The 17767-nt window shown below is 40.5% G+C and overlaps 1 protein-coding gene across 6 annotated transcripts in view; it reads right to left on the bottom strand.

Moving 5' to 3' along the window:
• EPS8 (EGFR pathway substrate 8, signaling adaptor) overlaps nucleotides 1-17767 on the bottom strand; it is a 133552-nt gene that overhangs the window by 88046 nt on the left and 27739 nt on the right. For 3 of the 6 annotated variants that reach the window (XM_068659935.1, XM_068659985.1, XM_068659953.1), the window contains exon 2: nucleotides 7106-7164. The exons of 2 other annotated variants lie outside the window; for them this stretch is intronic. The gene's annotated coding sequence lies outside the window, so the exon portion shown is untranslated. Of the gene's footprint in view, nucleotides 1-7105; nucleotides 7165-9148; nucleotides 9229-17767 lie in introns of those variants that run through there. One more of the 6 variants, XM_068659945.1, reaches the window with a different exon arrangement.

Below are 17767 nucleotides of genomic sequence, written 5' to 3'. Positions count from 1 at the left end.
CAGCGCCTGCAAGGTTTGGCTGATTTTCCTGGTTCAATAATGAAGAGTTTCTTTGCCAACAAAGAGTGGAAATGAGCCCAGGGAAGAGAGAACAGAGAAAGTGATACCCCTCGCCACACACACACCCACAGATGGAGTACAAAGAAGTGCAGAAAGAAGAAACAAATCAGAGGGAGGGAACAGGGGAACTTGACTGTGGCTTACAGCTGCTTGAGTAATTTTATTTTCCATACCAATAACAAGTTAAACATTTTCAGATAAACATGCTTTTTAAAGTAATGGAGAAAAATCTTTACGACTGATTTTTTTTTTCTAGTTTTTCAAATAATAGAATCCATTAAGCAATGAACTATTTTAAAATAAGACGTTATGTTTCTAACTGGTCACACAATAGAAAGGTGTTCTGTTTTTAAGACGATGTAAGAATAATAACTAAGTAGAAAGAGTTCTGATATGAATTTCTTTGGGCCTCTTCTCAAAACATGAATAAGATGAAGCAATTTAACACCTGTAGGAGAATACTGTTTTTTTAAGCATACAGAAAATATGAACTATATGAAAAATTCTTACACACAAGAAGGAAAATCAATGACATTATTTAAGTGAGAAAAACTACGGGATAAGAAATGACAGAATGAGATCACTTTTGCAACACACAACCATAACAACTTGAGTGTTTGATTTACTTGCTTTAATATTTTGCATCTGCTAGCAGTCAATACTTCATGATTGACCACATAACGAAGCAGGTGATCCTTGTGACCTTTGCTAAGAACATCAGAGAGTCCCTTCCTAACCCTGCTGAGGGATCAGCATGAAAACCAAAGAATGACACCCTCCCTGTTTAAAAACTGAAATCTTTGACTGGTGCTTACAGAGGAGCATTATAAAACTGCAGGTGTACGAACACCTTGCCAGTATCCTGAACTTTACTCTTCCTTTTCTTGGAAGGAATTTGTGTTTCCTTATTTGCTATAGTTTTCTTCATTTTGTCTCTATTAATTATTAGCTTTAACCAGCTGCACATCCATCCAAACAGGCAGGTGCCAAAGCTCATGGATTCCTGAGGCACTCTCAGGAACACGTAATCCTACTCAACACAATTCGAGCCTATCAGTGAGATGTCAGCTGTATCAGATCCCTATTTATCAACATATAAGCCTACAGAGAAAGTAGCCATCAGCCCTCCCTTGCCTGAAATGCATTGTGGCTACAGAAGACAAAGCACAGACAGCACTGTGTTACACACTGTATGTCGCACAGCTGCTGTATGGTAGCAAGGGCTCTCAATTGAGCAATGGAAAGGACGCCGACAGGGATGAAATTGGATGGGTATTAGGAGCTTGGTAATGAACATGATGCCTTGCCACACTCCCAGTTTCAAACAGGGCAGCATTTGCCACAGAAGCCAGAATTGCAGGTTTGCTTTGACCTAACCATAGTGCAACAGAGGAGTTAGATTTAAATTATGCCAGCAGGAAAGTGGCTATTCTGAAATAATCCGTGAAATCACAGAGTGTGATTCAGCCCTCCATGCCTGTCTTTCTGACTAGTACATGTCTCTGAATAAGAGACTGCAAGGAGGGGAGCAGCAGCAAGTGGCACAATGCCAGCCTAGACAAGCGTTTCCCACTCCAAGGGTTCCTCTCCTTACAAGAGAACAGCAGGTAATTCCTCAGGCAGCTGCCTGGTTACTTAACACATATTGCCCACACAATACAAGAAACCAGGTTAGCTACAGAGGAAGAAGACATTGGTTTCGTGTCTCCAAAAAAAAAAAAAAAAAAATCCAACAACCTACACACACCATCACAAGCATATATGGCTGTAGGTCAATACTGAGTTAATTTGGTGAAGTGGTAATCTGCAACAACTGCCCTGCAAACCCAAAACTGTCATCCCACACTAAAAAAAAAAAAAACAAAACTGAAAGATGGTGTGCTCCTTTCATATTACCTAGTGAAATCTCACATTGTGCAACTTCATCACAGCAGTGTTTGAAAAGATGAATATAAATTGGTTTGATGTATGTTTGGTAATGAAGTATTCAAAATTAAATACAAACAACTGTAACCTCTAGCTCATTGCTCTTGTAATCCTGTATTTAACACTAGATGACTGAATGCTATTTGGTTATACAGGGCACTGTACGGAACTTTCAGGGAAAAAACTGTTTGTGAATAAATATCAGAAAGCAGCTTTTAAAAACTTTTCCCTCTAAAGAAATCTTCCCAAACTCAGTACAAAGCACTAAGAAGCTCTGCATGACTTACAGAAAGTCATTTCAACTCACTCACCAAAAGGATTGTCAAAGGAAAAAATAAAGTTAACTCTCCTAGGAAATTAATTTATAGCTTAGGCTGCATTAAACAGAAATCCTGTAGGTAAAGAAACTGGCAACAATTATAGCAAATATAGCAAAAACAATTATAGCAAATACTCTGAGTTTTACATCTTCTATATGTCAACTGATCTTTCATCTAGAGTTTCAAAATAAATAAAATTGAAAAAAAATCCACCTCCAGAAGGCACCAAGAAGTATTTCAGATTCTGCTGCAGTATCTACAATATAAATTGAGGCACCGTAATAAAGCCTTCATTGTTTTATCTACTAAGACTGTAGTACTTGACAAGTGGGTTTCTAGCAATTTCAACATTTTGCTATCTATCACATCTTTATTGGATCAGCCATTACAGTTTTGAACCTTCATCAAGTATTGCAGCAATTAACAGAGGTTACAGAACTCGTAAGTTCACACTGAACCTTACCCTGTTCACAGCTCCACATTTCCAGGAATAAAGTAGCCCTGTACACCTGATAAAAAATAAACCAGGTACTAGGACATTACTTGCAACTCCTCGTGGACAATACCAAGCAAAAGAAACTGAATATTTTATTCAGCACTAATGATGCTAGCTCATGCTACTAATTCATCATAAAAATTACACATTCAGTCAGTCACAGGTATTAACAGAAACACATTATTCATCTAGTTCTGAGTGAGAAACTACAGATAACACAAGACTACACAAAGATAACACAGACCGATCAGCATTTCTGTTTAAAATTTATCATGGTGCTGAAGTACTGTTGTTCGGATTTTTTTTTTCTTTTGTTTGTTTGTTTTTTGTTGTTTATTTGTTTGTTTAGGAAATATTTGTAAAAGTACGAGGAAAAGAACCTGTTTAAAACAAATGCAAAAGAAAGACACTTCATCCTATTTGTCAGTACAGTCTAGAAAAGATATTGAGCATTTCATTCCTTACACAGCTCTGCTACCTCTCCAACTCTGTGGGCCTGGCATACCCTGCCAATGCCTTTCAATGCTCCTCATGTTCGCTCCCACATTTGCAAGCAGGAAGGGGAAGTTTTCCCCTCTGCTCTCCTGCCAATTCCCTCTGTTCAGGCCCAACTTGTGAAGTTCGAAAAACTCAAATCAGAAGCCAGCACACTCCACGACAGCACTGCTGCACTCCTTAGCCAGCCCCAGCCATTTGGTTATGAAGGCTTTTCTGAGCTACTTCCGCTCAACAGCTATGTGGAAGGACACCTATTTGTCCAAGGGCTTGCAGATAAAGGTTTTTCACTTGCTGAGTGGTGCACAACTTTTAGTCTTTACTAGATTAAATGACGAAGGACTGAATGCTTGCTCTTTGCCTGCAGCTAATTTACAGATACTGCGTGTTTATAATCCAAAGTCGAAGCAGGCATTCAAATGAGTACCAGATCTTAATAACCATATTTTAACAATACTAAGGATTATAAAAGAAGATAACAAGGTATTGTCAGCTCTAAAGCAATTACATTCCCCAGCTAAGGTCTCTGATTAAACACATGCAGGAAAAACAATACACTTCAAGGGGAAAAAAAGAGCATGTATTGACTCCTTCTGCCAGCCATATTTTCTTAACATAAGCCAACATCAATCAATCTCTTCACTCAATGTGCAATTCGCACCATCTCCATGTGGAACACATTAATGAATTGCTATTTAAAAAAAAAAAAAATCATCTGTATTTATCAGGTGCACAGCAATAACGGGTTCTGGTATATACAGTACTATTTTCTATATATTGAAGAAAAACTACAACATTCTTCTCTGTTCACACAAGAATGGGCACTTCATTTCAAAGATACTGTGCTAGCATCAAGTGACAATTGCAAGCTTACAAAGCCAATCTGGGTGTTTTTTTGTTTCAATGTTTTGTTTTATCCCTTCTCTGTACTTCTGCCAGAATTGAATTTAGTGTTAATTAAAGTGCTGATTTGGCTCTTATGCTAAGGATGCAGTGGTGAGGCAGCTGTGCTGTTGTCCAGTGATGCTCAGAGACCACAGTGGTAAAACAGAGAACAAGAAGCTTGTACCAGAGCCTCCTGCGCTGCTGAAGAAACATGTGTGGACTTAAACCACTGCGTGAAGCCTCCCATAAGTGTGGGACTGTCCACAGACAACATTTACCTGACTGATAAAAGGTACCCTTTGCAGCTAGAGACCAGGCAGAGCCCTGAGACTAGAAATAACATATGATCCTTCTATTATGAAATAGGAGATTTTTCAGTAGCAGAAGAGGCTGTGCTGTTTTGACCCTGCAAAGAAGGCTGTCCCTTCTAAAATGAAACGATATGATAAAAATTACATGCTTTGCTAAAAATTTAGTATTTTGTGGTGAGTAAAATTCGGTTGGTAAGAAATGCTTTTCCACAGATCTATGCACATACCCCAGCACAAGTCCAGTCCTCCCACTATAGTCTTGATGAGGAAGAAACTGGAGAGAAGGAAAACATCAGAAGTTACCTGCAGGTAAGACCAGAAGGCTGCAGTCCAAGAATCAGCTGGGTTTCATACCCACTATGCAACTTACTAAGACCTTTATTAAGCACCAAAGCCCTTGCATTAAGTTAGGAGAACAATGAATGCAGACAGTGAGTGGCCATTTGTTGTTTTCAAACATTGCCATAAATGCATTTTGCAACGCAGCCTTAGCAGATACACTCCCCCCTCCTCTAGGTACAAACAAAACTAAGAAATGATGCACATGTGCTGAGGCAAAAAAGGAAGCATTGACTCCTTTTGCTGATTTGAATAAGCCACATCTCTTTAGCTCATCCGAAAGGGTTGTTAGACATTGGAACGGACTGCCCAGGAAAGTGGTGGAGTCACCATCCCTGGAGGTCTTTAAAAGACATTTAGATGTAGAGCTTAGGGATATGGTTTAGTGGAGGACTGTTAGTGTTACGTCAGAGGTTGGACTCGATGATCTTGAGGTCTCTTCCAACCTAGAAATTCTGTGATCCCTCTGAAGAACACTGACCTACCCCAATGCTACAAACAAGTAAGGAAGAGCTGGCGATAGAAGTTCATCAAAGTGTCAGGACAAAAAAAAAAAAAAAAAAAAAAAGCAGCCAGCAGCACTGCATATGGTTTCTAGAAAGCTAACCATGGTTCATCTCCCTATTAGTTTATACAACCTACTTCTGAACACCTATCCGTACGTCAGCACAAAAATACTACTTGCAGCCACTTAGCTCTCCTCTCCCCAGGCTTCAGCATAGCAGAACAGAAAATAGAAACTGAAAGGGTATCCCAGAGCCCATCCCAGGACACTTCACTTTCTCTCCCCCACCACCCCCCTCCTTTTTGGCAAACAACACCTAGATACTGCCCTGTTGTTACCAGGTCTCCTGATAATGTGAAATTCACACTTTAAAGAGCCCACTGACAGATGGATTCAATTTAAACCATGACTATGAACAGCTGCTGCTGATCACAGGCTTGTAAAGTGAACCCATTCATCACAAAGTATTTCAAAAGAATGAACTGAAATGGAACAAATGAATTCAAAGAAGTAGGGGAGGTGCAGCATTAGCCTTGGAGAATACATCAGTTGGTAAGAAAACATGAACATGGTACTGCTATTAATGTATTCCTGTGAATGCTGGCTCCACTCTATTAGTGGCATTCTCCAGATTCTCAGAATGCCAGGTGAGAATCTCAAATAATGTATTAGAAGACATAATTAAATATCTCCTCACTGAAGGAAGTTTTTAACTAAGTGAGCCACTGAAAGGAGCTGACAGTGTGTTTAAATTGTGCTGGTGGAAGCCTGAAGATGACAAGCTTCAAAACACTGCAGGAGGGAGAGGAGGTCACCTCCCCAGGTGCTCTCAACCAGCATGAAGTCCTGTCGGGTCTGCATGGGGCCATATGCTCTGCCTTCCTCGGCTCTGCTTTGAGTACTAGGAGAGGCCTTACTGTTTTTGCAAAGTCTTCATCTTCCTCTGTGATCCTCTGCTACTGCTTCAGTCAAGATACAAGACAACCTTCATAGCATTTAGCCTCACAGGTGAAACCACCAAGCATGATTCTTCCTATTAAAGAGATGGGGAGCTGACACAGAACTGAATAATTCACACTTCACTTTTTTTTTTTTTTCTTTTAATTCAGGAAATATGCAGCACAATTAGATACTTTAACTTCACTGTGTTTGTCATGGCCTCCGGATCATCCCCAGTGACTCAGTTTTTCTTAAGCGCTTCCTAGAAATTATGTACAGCGCAACTTTGCCAACTTTGGGAACACAGGCAATGCACAGGGAAGGAAATTCTCCGAGAGCTGCCTCAGGTGGGAATTCATTCCTATCAGCTCCACTGGGTTTTCTAGTGGGGGAAAATGTATAGGTCAGAGAAGCAGGAATGTATTTGGGTGAAAAAAAAAAAATGCTTGTTATTTTCAGCCTAGCAGCAATGCTTGAAATCAATCAAAACTTGATCAGAACTTGAAATCAACCAAAATTTCCAGGACCTTCTTAAAGGCATTTCTTTACCTACAAGTAATATTCATAACACTTTCAAATAACTGTACCCTCAAACTATACTTGTAACAGTGAGACTTCACTGAAATTGAAGTACACACACAATTGAAAGTACACACACCTCACGTAAAATACTCCTACATGTATTCTAATTTGCACTTTTGTATTAGAATGCAGTTAGCTTAGATTTATATACTAATGAAAAATAATTATATATTTTGAACTGCAGTGAATTTCATATTTGGTTTTAGTATTTATTGATAAAAGGAGGTTAAGAAGAAACAATACTTACATGCAGGCAATTCCTAGTTCTTTTTCTCTCTCAGTACAGAAAATGTAATCTTTGCAACACTAGGGGGAAAAAAATAAAACCACCTTTCAGATAAATAGCATTTCCCTCTTTCCTTCTGCAGAGCACCCTTGTTAGCATACTCCCATCCCTGCTAGCCTTCCTCATGCCCAGGTAATGAAGCTTGGTATCACCAGCTTGTGCAAGCAGGGCGTCTCAGCTGGCCTGCAACTCCCTGTCCACGTCCATGCACACCTCCCTGCCATCACCCAGCCCCTGCTAGTAATGGAAGTAACACAATGCACTGGATATGAGCACTGGGTGAAGATCATGTCAACGCCTAGCTCTACAACAACAGCTTTGTTTCTTGACTCATCCTGGGGAGCAGGAGGACCGCTGCCTGAACACATGCTCTGGTGCCGCGTGACGAGCAGCTTGTTTCACACAGGAGAAGTAAGTCAGGCGCACGCTCACCCTCAGGCCCTCCATGAAGGCTGCTCATTGCCACAGGAACCTCTCAAAACATGGGCAGGCACCAGCCCTGAGAGCTGCCTTCCTCAGGGAGTAAGGAGGAAGGGTGCTTCCCTGGCTGCGCCCCACGGGGGGCTTGCTTGCTTGCTTTTGTTTTGATGTAATTGGATCTCATTGCTAATTTAATTTTCATCAGCTCAGCATGCACGCCCAATGCAGAGAACGGACAGGGTTACACATTAAACAAAAACATCTTTTTTACAGCCCCTGTTACAAGGGATGGGAAGAACCAGCCCATATGCAACCTCACCTTGCCACATGGCTGGGCAAATGTCACACGCTTACACATACCTACCAACACCTCACCTTCCCTATGTACTAGAAATAGCTGCTGGAAAGTAAACACCACGCCTGTGAGCAAAACCCAAACCTGTTTAACTACCATTTCTTCCTTCTCCTCAACCCCCCTCCTGCTGCTCCTGTTCTTCACGTCCACTTTCCCTCCCCAGGAGCTTAATGGCTCTGGGTAGGTTAAGAAAGTCTGACCTAGAAGGTAAAAATAACTGTTAACTCAGCAGAAACGAAAAGTGGAGTATCTCTTCTCTCCCTGAGCCTATAAGGAACAAACCAAAACCTTTCCCCAAGTCACCGCAGGAAAGAGATTATGATTGTTTCTAAACCTTTTCAGCCACAAAGCAGGAGATGAAACACTGTAATGACAAGTTGTCAACACCCTGCAAGCAGCGGGTCTCTCACTTGTGATAACAATCCTTCACCTGCAGCAGGGCACACGGGAGGCAGCACCTGCACCACAGGCGAGGATAGCACATGCAATGCCCACGTTTCCCTATTTCTCCAAAGGCAAATCCCCCCCATGAACAGCCAGGTCTTGAATGTCTTGATGGGAGAAAGCCTTCCCTACCTTTAGGATGTAAAACAGAGAGTAAGCGTGTTTTGAAACACAGGATCAGAAGAAGAAGAAAAAAAAAAAGAACAAAAATAACCAAACACATAAGAGTTCTTAGGAATATTTTTTAAAATGCAAAATAAAGGTAATTGGAGCAGTTAAGAGGAGGTTAAATCTCACTCCCATCAGGAATTATGTTCTATTCTGCTGTGATAAAGCATTCAGAAATACTGAACTAGCTTCAGCAATTCCATGGAGCCAAGCAAAACATATGCTAACAAAAGTGTTTTGATTTGTTCAAATCAACTGCTTAAGCTAATATTTTTGTAACATTTCAAAGTATTCATTGATAGCTGACCATTCCTGACTTACAGGCTTGAGGGGTTTGGTGTTTCAGCACCTCAACAACAACCAGCACCTGTGCTGAACTGAGGCAGGAGGTTCATCTACCTGATTCTTCAATACTTGTATTAGCCAATCACCTTGATTTAATACAGCTGACACAAAAGGATGCATAAAGAAAAAGCTTTATGAATACAAAAACATGATCAATAAAAAAAAAGTTTTGAGAAAGTTCTGAGAAAATTCTAGTTACAGATAAAGATTACAACTGAGGGGGGTTTAAAGCAGAAAGCAAAACAGCCTAACCCAAACTGCAGGACACTCACCACGTACGCTGCAGCTGAAGCTCTAGGCCCACAGCATTACTACTGCTCTCAGGGAAGAAAGAAACTACATTTGAACTCACACACATTTCTAAAGTGCAGTCACAGGCAACCCTATTTATAGCACCCAGTGATTTACGTCACGGTGTAATCACTACTTGACGTGATAAGCAGGCGTTGGCTGACTCGATCTTTATTTGTGCAATGAGTTTTCAACGTACCTCCCTGATGATCTTGGTCTTCAAAAGACATAATTTCACACAGAGATGCTTTCCCACCCCTGCCATAGGGAAGCAAAGATTTTTGCTTCTCCATTCAAGCCAGCATTCGGGCTTGGAAAACAGACTGGGATCACAGACGTGACAGCCAGCAGCTACTCATGATCATGGGACCTTCCTTACCACAACACAGACATGCTTCCACTGAGCTGCACAAGAATAATTTTATCTACTTAAAAGGATTGGGCTTCTGTAAAACTCATGGTCTCGTATTTCTAATAGTTGAAAATAGTTACTGGTGAAAAGAAAGTGCATCTACCCAGGTGACAGCAGTTTTAAATAAAAGCACCACTTCAATTGCTATCTTGCTTCCTGTATTTCTATGCACCCAGAAAATCAATTGCAACAATTTTAAGAACTTTTCCCTTAAAGGTTGCCAGAGTTACAGCTGAGGTTGTTGTATTATTTAAGCTCTGGCATTCAGAGTTCTGGAGCAGTATCAAGCAAGTGTGTACACCTTAAGTGGTTCCCAAGACAGCAGCTGTTATGCTTGCATTGAAGCAGGAGGAACAGCAGTAATGAGTGAGGTGAACCTAAGGGCACGTATCTTGTAACTTGCAAAAATACAATGGCTACTTTACAATAGCACAAAATCTGTTTTTCCAAACTTTCCGTTAATTAAAACATACTGGATTTAGCCTGGTTTAATAAACTAGTGGACCTTGAAATAATATAATTGAGTTCCTTGTTCTGTCTCTGCCTCCTCTAGCATAAAGCCAGAATTACACTGATGATTTTTCAGGCCAAAGTCATTTTCAAGTTAATCAAGTTAGCACATACACCTCAGTCCAGCACCAACCTCCAGGCTTTTGTCCAAATATTCCAAGGAGCACTCATAACAACATAGTAAAAATCTGAAGGACTTGTACAAGAGCCCATGGTATATTTCCCTCTCTGTGCCCATCCTTACCAGGAACTTCTATTTTTTGAAAAAGATGACTTTAAACTTCTGCCTAAAGCACCAATCCTCAAATCTGATACTCATATGGAGATTTAGTATCTGATGCTGTGCTGTATCGTACTGATGCTTTAAAAGGACTCTATCCACGTACAGAGCATCTACTTCACCCCAGGTTTCTCAGAGATGTTTGAGTCATTAGCAATAGCTAAGGGCACAAACGTTGTTTTTAATAGTGAACGTGTGTTTTGCAGACCAGGCTGCATCTGATTAATAATTCCTTGGTGCAACACTACAGGGAAGACAGCAGTCAGCCCAGCATGACAGTGTCTTAAATAAAGCAGGGTGTTACAAGGTGCAAGGCAGCACTCCACACATTTGCTGTCAAAGAATCACAGCATTTCAGCTGCTGGAAGAAGCAGATTGCCATTGTTTTATGAAGAAAAAGAAAATCACAGATGGGAGAAACCGACTGGAAACCACCTTCCCCTCAAAAAGAAATTGCCAGCTATTATCTTTTGCAGAGAGGGTACATGTAGTATTGAACTGAAGACAGGATCACGCTTCAAAGGTCAAAACAAGTATAGTCTTTTCTTTACAAAACATCTTCAAAAGGAAGCTGGGGATGAAGTTTGTCTGTGCACAGCCACACAGAGATTTACATAGGAAAAAAACCCAACCCACACACTTACATAAAAGGCTTTGGAGAGTTTCATTTTCTATTCAGCTGGATAGGGAGTGAACAAGCTCACTCACACACTCATTTTTAATCATCCTCATGCTGACAGTAGCCAGTCACTACTTCTGTTATCAGAGCCCCGCAGCTTGTATTTTCAGGCTATGAAGTGCTAAGGCACAGGGTATGAAATCTCCTCTGATTAAAAAGGTACTGTGATACTGCCTAGCATGACACACCAACTGCTACAGATTCAAAGTCTGGCCTCAATCAGGATGTTACTCATTTCATGGAGGGAGAGGAAAAAGTAATAATCCATAAACATACAAACAAAGCGTAAGGATTTCCTAAGATTAGCTAGTAGTCTGGCTCAGTCTCATTTTCTCTCAGCTCATCAGTTCCCTCCCGGGAACAAACAAGGAAGAAAGGCAAGTCTTTGCATCCAGAAACTCACAATTTGCTAAAAGGCGACAGTTATTAAAGAGACAGAAAGCTGCACTTAGGTGCAACTCGCCAGTGACCACTTGTGCAAACGCCGCATGCCGGGGACTCACACTGCAGCCTCAGAGGTGCTGCCCCTGCCGCTGCCCACTCAGTGTGAGTGGCTGAGGTCTTTCCAGAGGCACTAAGACAGCTGCCCAAAAGGACAAATCACTGGAAAAATAGAAGGGAAACAGGTTCAGCTTAGCAATTCCGCTGTGCATTATGCAATCAATTGGACTTGCTAAGCACTGACCTCTTAAAAATGTGGTTTCCCATTGCTGCATGAGTGAGAGAAGTACATCTCCACTGGAGTTCATCCACTGCTTTCAAACACAGGAACTTTCTAAACACAAGTAATATCAAAAAGAAATCTTCCATACAGCAAACAGAAACTTCACAGTCAAGATGCCCAGACAACCTCCACGCTAAATTCTACTGTCAAACACAGTTTGAGGATGGATCTCACCAGGCACCAACAGCCACCTTGGACCCTATGGGAGGCAGATGGCACAAAATGTGTTGGGACTGAGGAGAAAAAAAAGTCGAAAAACTCCCCACAAACCAGTGGGGCAGGAGCCCCTGAGGTGCTTAGGAACAGAGAATTAAGGAAAGGAAGAATAATGCGAAAGCCAAGGCAAGAGGCAGAGGAAGGAGAAGAGAGCAAACACTAGGTTTTTACTTAAAAAATTATTTTTAGAGGTGACAGTTATGATACTCCCATTTTCTCCACAAATTTATGCTACCCCTCAATACTGAATCTGGCATTCAACATTTCAGATGCATTTAGTTCTTTTCTACTTCATTTCTTTGGTCACATCCAACACTTTCTTCCAACAAGTTGTACGTACAAGTTGCTTCTTGCTTCATAGCTGCACCATCCCAAAGGCTGAGCAGTCTTTCACATTTTACCAAACCTGTGGTTATTTGCAGTTGTATTTTCTTATGAGTTACTCTCTTTTGAAGATCATTATGATATTATTCCAATTCTATGACAGATCCCATACCCTCGTCGCTTATGGGGCCAATTCTGCACTGGTGTTTTCCATTTTAAAGTAAATCCAATTGAAAGTAATTAAAATGTAGAAATCGATTTGATATAGCAACAGAGAATGCAGAATTAGGAAGAAGCTGCAGCAAGTCAATCCAGTGACAGGGCAGGCGGCAACAGGTCAATTCAGTCAATCTGAATTGATCCAACAGTTCCATATTAACATAAAAAATAGCATATTCAACCAGCTTATATACTGAACTTTATCAAGCTGCTTACTAACATACAGCAAGAGTTTACCTGGTAATCACCTAATTCTGTTAAAAATTTAAAATTTTAGTGTTTCAAGGAAAGTTAGGCAATTCATAACTCGGTGAACCTGCTCAACATACTTCAAATCAAGTTGAAGTTTGACATCAGCCTAATTTGAAGAAATGATGACACACTGGCACAACACAGTGAGGCAGCACAGACTGCCCTCCATCAATACATCATTTCATAGAATCATAGAATATCCTGAGTTGGAAGGGACCCTTAAGGATCATCAAGTCCAACTCTTGACACCGCACAGGTCTACCCAAAAGTTCAGACCATGTGACTAAGTGCACAGTCCAATCTCTTCTTAAATTCAGACAGGCTCGGTGCAGTGACCACTTCCCTGGGGAGCCTGTTCCAGTGTGCAACCACCCTCTCTGTGAAGAACCCCCTCCTGATGTCAAGCCTAAATTTCCCCTGCCTCAGCTTAACCCCGTTCCCGCGGGTCCTGTCGCTGGTGTTAATGGAGAAAAGGTTTCCTGCCTCTCGACACCCCCTTACGAGGAAGTTGTAGACTGCGATGAGGTCTCCCCTCAGCCTCCTCTTCTCCAGGCTGAACAGGCCCAGTGCCCTCAGCCGTTCCTCGTACGTCTTCCCCTCCAGGCCTTTCACCATCTTCGCAGCCCACCTATGGACACTCTCCAACAGTTTCATGTCCTTAATTTAATTAGTTTCATGTCCTTCATTTCCCAGCACTAGCCTGGGCCTTTCCCAGCTCACCGGCCTCATGCAAGACCCTCAACCTCTCTATGAGCATTTTCTCCCTAGCAAAACACAGATAACGGTGACAGCCCTCTAAATAAAATATGAGGGCAGGTGATGAGGAGAAGTCTAAGAGCCAGGTACTGTTACTAGCACATTTGGTGCCTACCAATACCCTTGGTCGGTGTGAGAGGGCTGACGGTAGTTTCCAAAGAATCAAGACTAAGCTTTGAAAAACACCATACGTACCAAAACAGCCTCAGCAGCAATCACTGTGAGACCTTTATGTGGGGGCCTCTGTATTTCATACAGGCAAGGGGACAGACTCAGCCTCTTGAGGATACAGCCAAGAGGCAAAGGTTACCTCTAAGCCAAACAAGCTCATCTACACATCTCTGAGACATAGGAATAGACTTGACAGTATGCATACATATATATACACACACACACACACACACGACACACCAACACAAAGTACACCTTTTTTTTTTTCAAATAGTTATTTTTGATCTCAGTAACTTCCTACTCAGAATTCAATTCTTCTGAGCAGTTTGGAAGAACTAGAGAACTCTGCTAAGAAAAGGAAGTTCCATAAAAATACTATATGCATTGTTTCAAAGCTCCTTATCTCAAAAATTTGTGACAGGTTTTGAGATTCTCATTTGAAAGTCAATAAAAGACAGTAAAGGAAAAAATGGATTTCAGTGGGGATTCTCCAAGTTCCACCTTGCTAATGTTATTTTGCTCTTTGCAGCCCTGGACATGAGCACAGTTAATGAATAATGACTGTGCAAACAAAATATCAGATAATGATGGGGGGATGGAAGGATGAAATAATTGTGTGGGTGGTTCAGATTGGACTTGCCATCAATTGGAAAAATTGATGCTCCCTTAATTATAAGAAAAAGGCTTTGCTAAAAGAGATAAGACTGACATGACAATCAAAACATTATACTCTTTGGATTTAAATGTAGGGAAATACAAAGTTTATGAGTTTTGTTTGTTTGTTTTTAAATATAGCTCTTTATCAAAAATTACATCCAGATGTGTGTGTAAAACTTCACCTCACTTCAAAGCTGTTACAGCAGAGATTTGTTCAGATAGCATATGCGCTTGCTTTTTTCACTCTCTGGGAATATTGCTTACTACAAGTAGTACTGCTTCCTACAAGTTATATGACATCTTTCATTTCCCTTCTAGTAAGAGCTCAAGTCAGTAGGAGTTACGGCCACTTGAAGAATCAGTTCAATAACCTATCAACATCACTCAAGACCCCCCACTAATTGGCTCCACTGAATATATTATCAAAAGAGGGCACTAGAGATTTCTCACTGTTTGATTAAGGCTGCACTGCACACTTCTTTCCCCACTCTCACTCAATTCCAGCAGTGCATGCCAAATTCTCACATGTGAGAAATAGTTAATATAAGCACATGAAATGCATTGTCCTCCATACTCCTTTAGATAGCAAGCCGAAGTAGCTTAGTAATACTCGTGTTAAAATAAATGAATAAATAAATAAACATTATACAAAAGTTAAAAGGACATCTTACCACAAAACTTGCATGCAATTCCTTAACTACCTGATAAAGAAAAATCCCTCGCAATAGATGTTTTACTGCTACTCTATACTTCCACAGCTTTTTTCCAGTAATGAGTCATAAGACATTTACATGATCACTTCTACAATGAGATATAAACGTTTATTTAATAGTGCTATTTTATAAACAGTGTTTACTCTCCTACAATTTATAGTCACCATTTCTGAGCATTTCTCATCAGCAGGTCTCAAATAGTGTTTAGAGGATTTAATTGTGTTGTTCATCTGAATCCGTAAATGTGACTTACAAAGTGAAAGCACAATTATATCAGGCAGAATTCATCCAGGAAACAGGAACTGTGACACTTAATCTTGCAACATAACCAAGAGATAATTTAAAGTAAGGTATCTACAAAGAATAGTGTCTGTGCCAAGACACTGTTTGTATTGGTTTTGCAAAGAGGGGACAGAATGTTCTCCTCCAAAGAACCACAAAATAAACTTCCTGAACCAATGCGAGCTTTATTTTTGCTTGTATTTAATCCAAGTAAGCACGGCCTAGCCAGATCTGCTTCATGAATTCATGAAAGAAAACAATTCAATTAATTTGGCATTGCCTCATCCTAAGAGAGCACAGACGTACTCCTAAAAATGAGGAGAACTGGCTACCTGAACAGATCTGGACCACAGCTGCTTTGTGAAAACAGCAATAGCCTGGAAGGCTTTTGTTGTTCTTGTTGTTGTTTTTTCCAACTGTTACTATTATTTTTTTAAACCATTTCTCCATAGCATTCTGAATGGCTGTAATCCATTCATTCCTTTTTTTCATTCCATTCTCTTGATGAATCCTAGAACAGTTTGAGAAAGCGGAGGTAAGATGTGCAGCATGCTGACATTCCACAGGTAAAAGAATTTGAAGCAATCAAATATTTGTTAATTTTTATTGCTATAGTGGTTTGTACCTAAGTCCTCCTTAAGACTTGGGTATTTAAAGATGTCAGACACTTGTTAAAAGATTATACTTAACAACAGCATTTTAAAACTGCTCCACAATCCCACAGAGAAGAGTCATCCTAAAGGGAACAATAAATTCCCCCCCAAACCATGAAGGAGATATCAGGGAGAGGTGGTGATTTTACAAGAAAGATGGAAGCCCTGATAGAAGGGCAACAGAGCTACAAGTAATATCTCATGCTACTTATATTAATACAGTTTCCTAAATCTGAGTCAGATTTCTAAAAATCGTCCATCTGCAGAGGTTCCGAAGTGTTACAGTTTTGCTTTTTTGTTTGTTTTTTTTAATTATCATTTTTACTGCTCTTTGAATTCTTTTATCTTCCCTGGTTTTGGCTGTACAATAATGACAGGCTTGGATTATTATCTCAGTGATAAACAGTTTTAGTGACTGTTTACTTGTCTACTCTTGCCTTTTTCCCAGCTTCAACTTCTTGCAGGGTGAACAATGAAATCTGTTTTATTTTTAGGTTTCTCCTGCCACAATGTTTAGGTTTCGAGCCATGCAAGTATCAGGTGTAATCATTTCAAAAGCAATAATTGCCATTTTTATTCTATTTTCAAATGGTTAAAAAAAAAAAAAAAAACAACAACAAAACACATATATTAGTCTCAGGTTTTAAAAAAGTTATTTTCATACATCCAACTTGTGTCTACTTATAAATTCAAGTGTGTAAAAGTTAACTAGCACATATATTCATATACAGAACCCCAGTTTTCCTAACTGAAAGGCACATCTCAGTAGCATTTTTAAGTTATCCTCTTTTAAGTTTAAGTAAAGAAAGATTAATATTAGAAGATTCACACTGTCAATATCCAGTTAGTCTTAAATTTCAACAGACCCAGGATTTCTTGCTAATACTACAATAGACATTTGTCTTTAAATACATGCATACAGTAAACAAACAATACTGAGAGAAGCATATTTTTCAGGAAGATTTTCCCCCTGTACTCGGCTCTGGTGAGGCCGCACCTCGAGTACTGTGTTCAGTTTTGGGCCCCTCGCTACAAGAAGGACATGGAGGTGCTTGAGCAGGTCCAAAGAAGGGCGACGAAGCTGGTGAGGGGCCTGGAGAACAAGTCCTACGAGGAGCGGCTGAAGGAGATGGGCTTGTTCAGCCTAGAGAAGAGGAGGCTCAGGGGCGACCTTATCGCTCTCTACAGATACCTTAAAGGAGGCTGTAGTGAGGTGGGGGTTGGCCTGTTCTCCCAAATGCCTGGTGACAGGACAAGGGGGAACGGGCTAAAGTTGCGCCAGGGGAGTTTTAGGTTAGATGTTAGGAAGAGCTTCTTTACTGAAAGGGTTGTGAGGCATTGGAACAGGCTGCCCAGGGAGGTGGTGGAGTCACCATCCCTGGAAGTCTTCAAAAGACGTTTGGATGTAGAGCTTAGGGATATGGTTTAGTGGGGACTGTTAGTGTTAGGTTAGAGGTTGGACTCGATGATCTTGAGGTCTCTTCCAACCTAGAAATTCTGTGATTCTGTGATTCTGTGATTAATAGTATTTGAATAATCTACAGACTTTAAAAGGATGTGCATATAGGATATCACAGTGGGAAACATACACAAGGATGACAGTAGCTTGAGCACAAATTCTCTTCCTGCTCCTGCAAAGAGATTATACAATTGTGAACGCTCTTAAAAACCGCATCAACTCTCAGATCTTTGTCAAGGACTGATGCAGCTTAAAAGATGTGTGGGAGGTATTACATGTGATTTTGGAAGAAG

This window comes from Anas acuta, chromosome 1, assembly GCF_963932015.1.
Source record: "Anas acuta chromosome 1, bAnaAcu1.1, whole genome shotgun sequence".
Lineage (NCBI taxonomy): Eukaryota > Metazoa > Chordata > Aves > Anseriformes > Anatidae > Anas > Anas acuta.
Note: the sequence above shows the minus strand (reverse complement) of the source record. Positions and strands in the feature narration are given on the sequence as shown.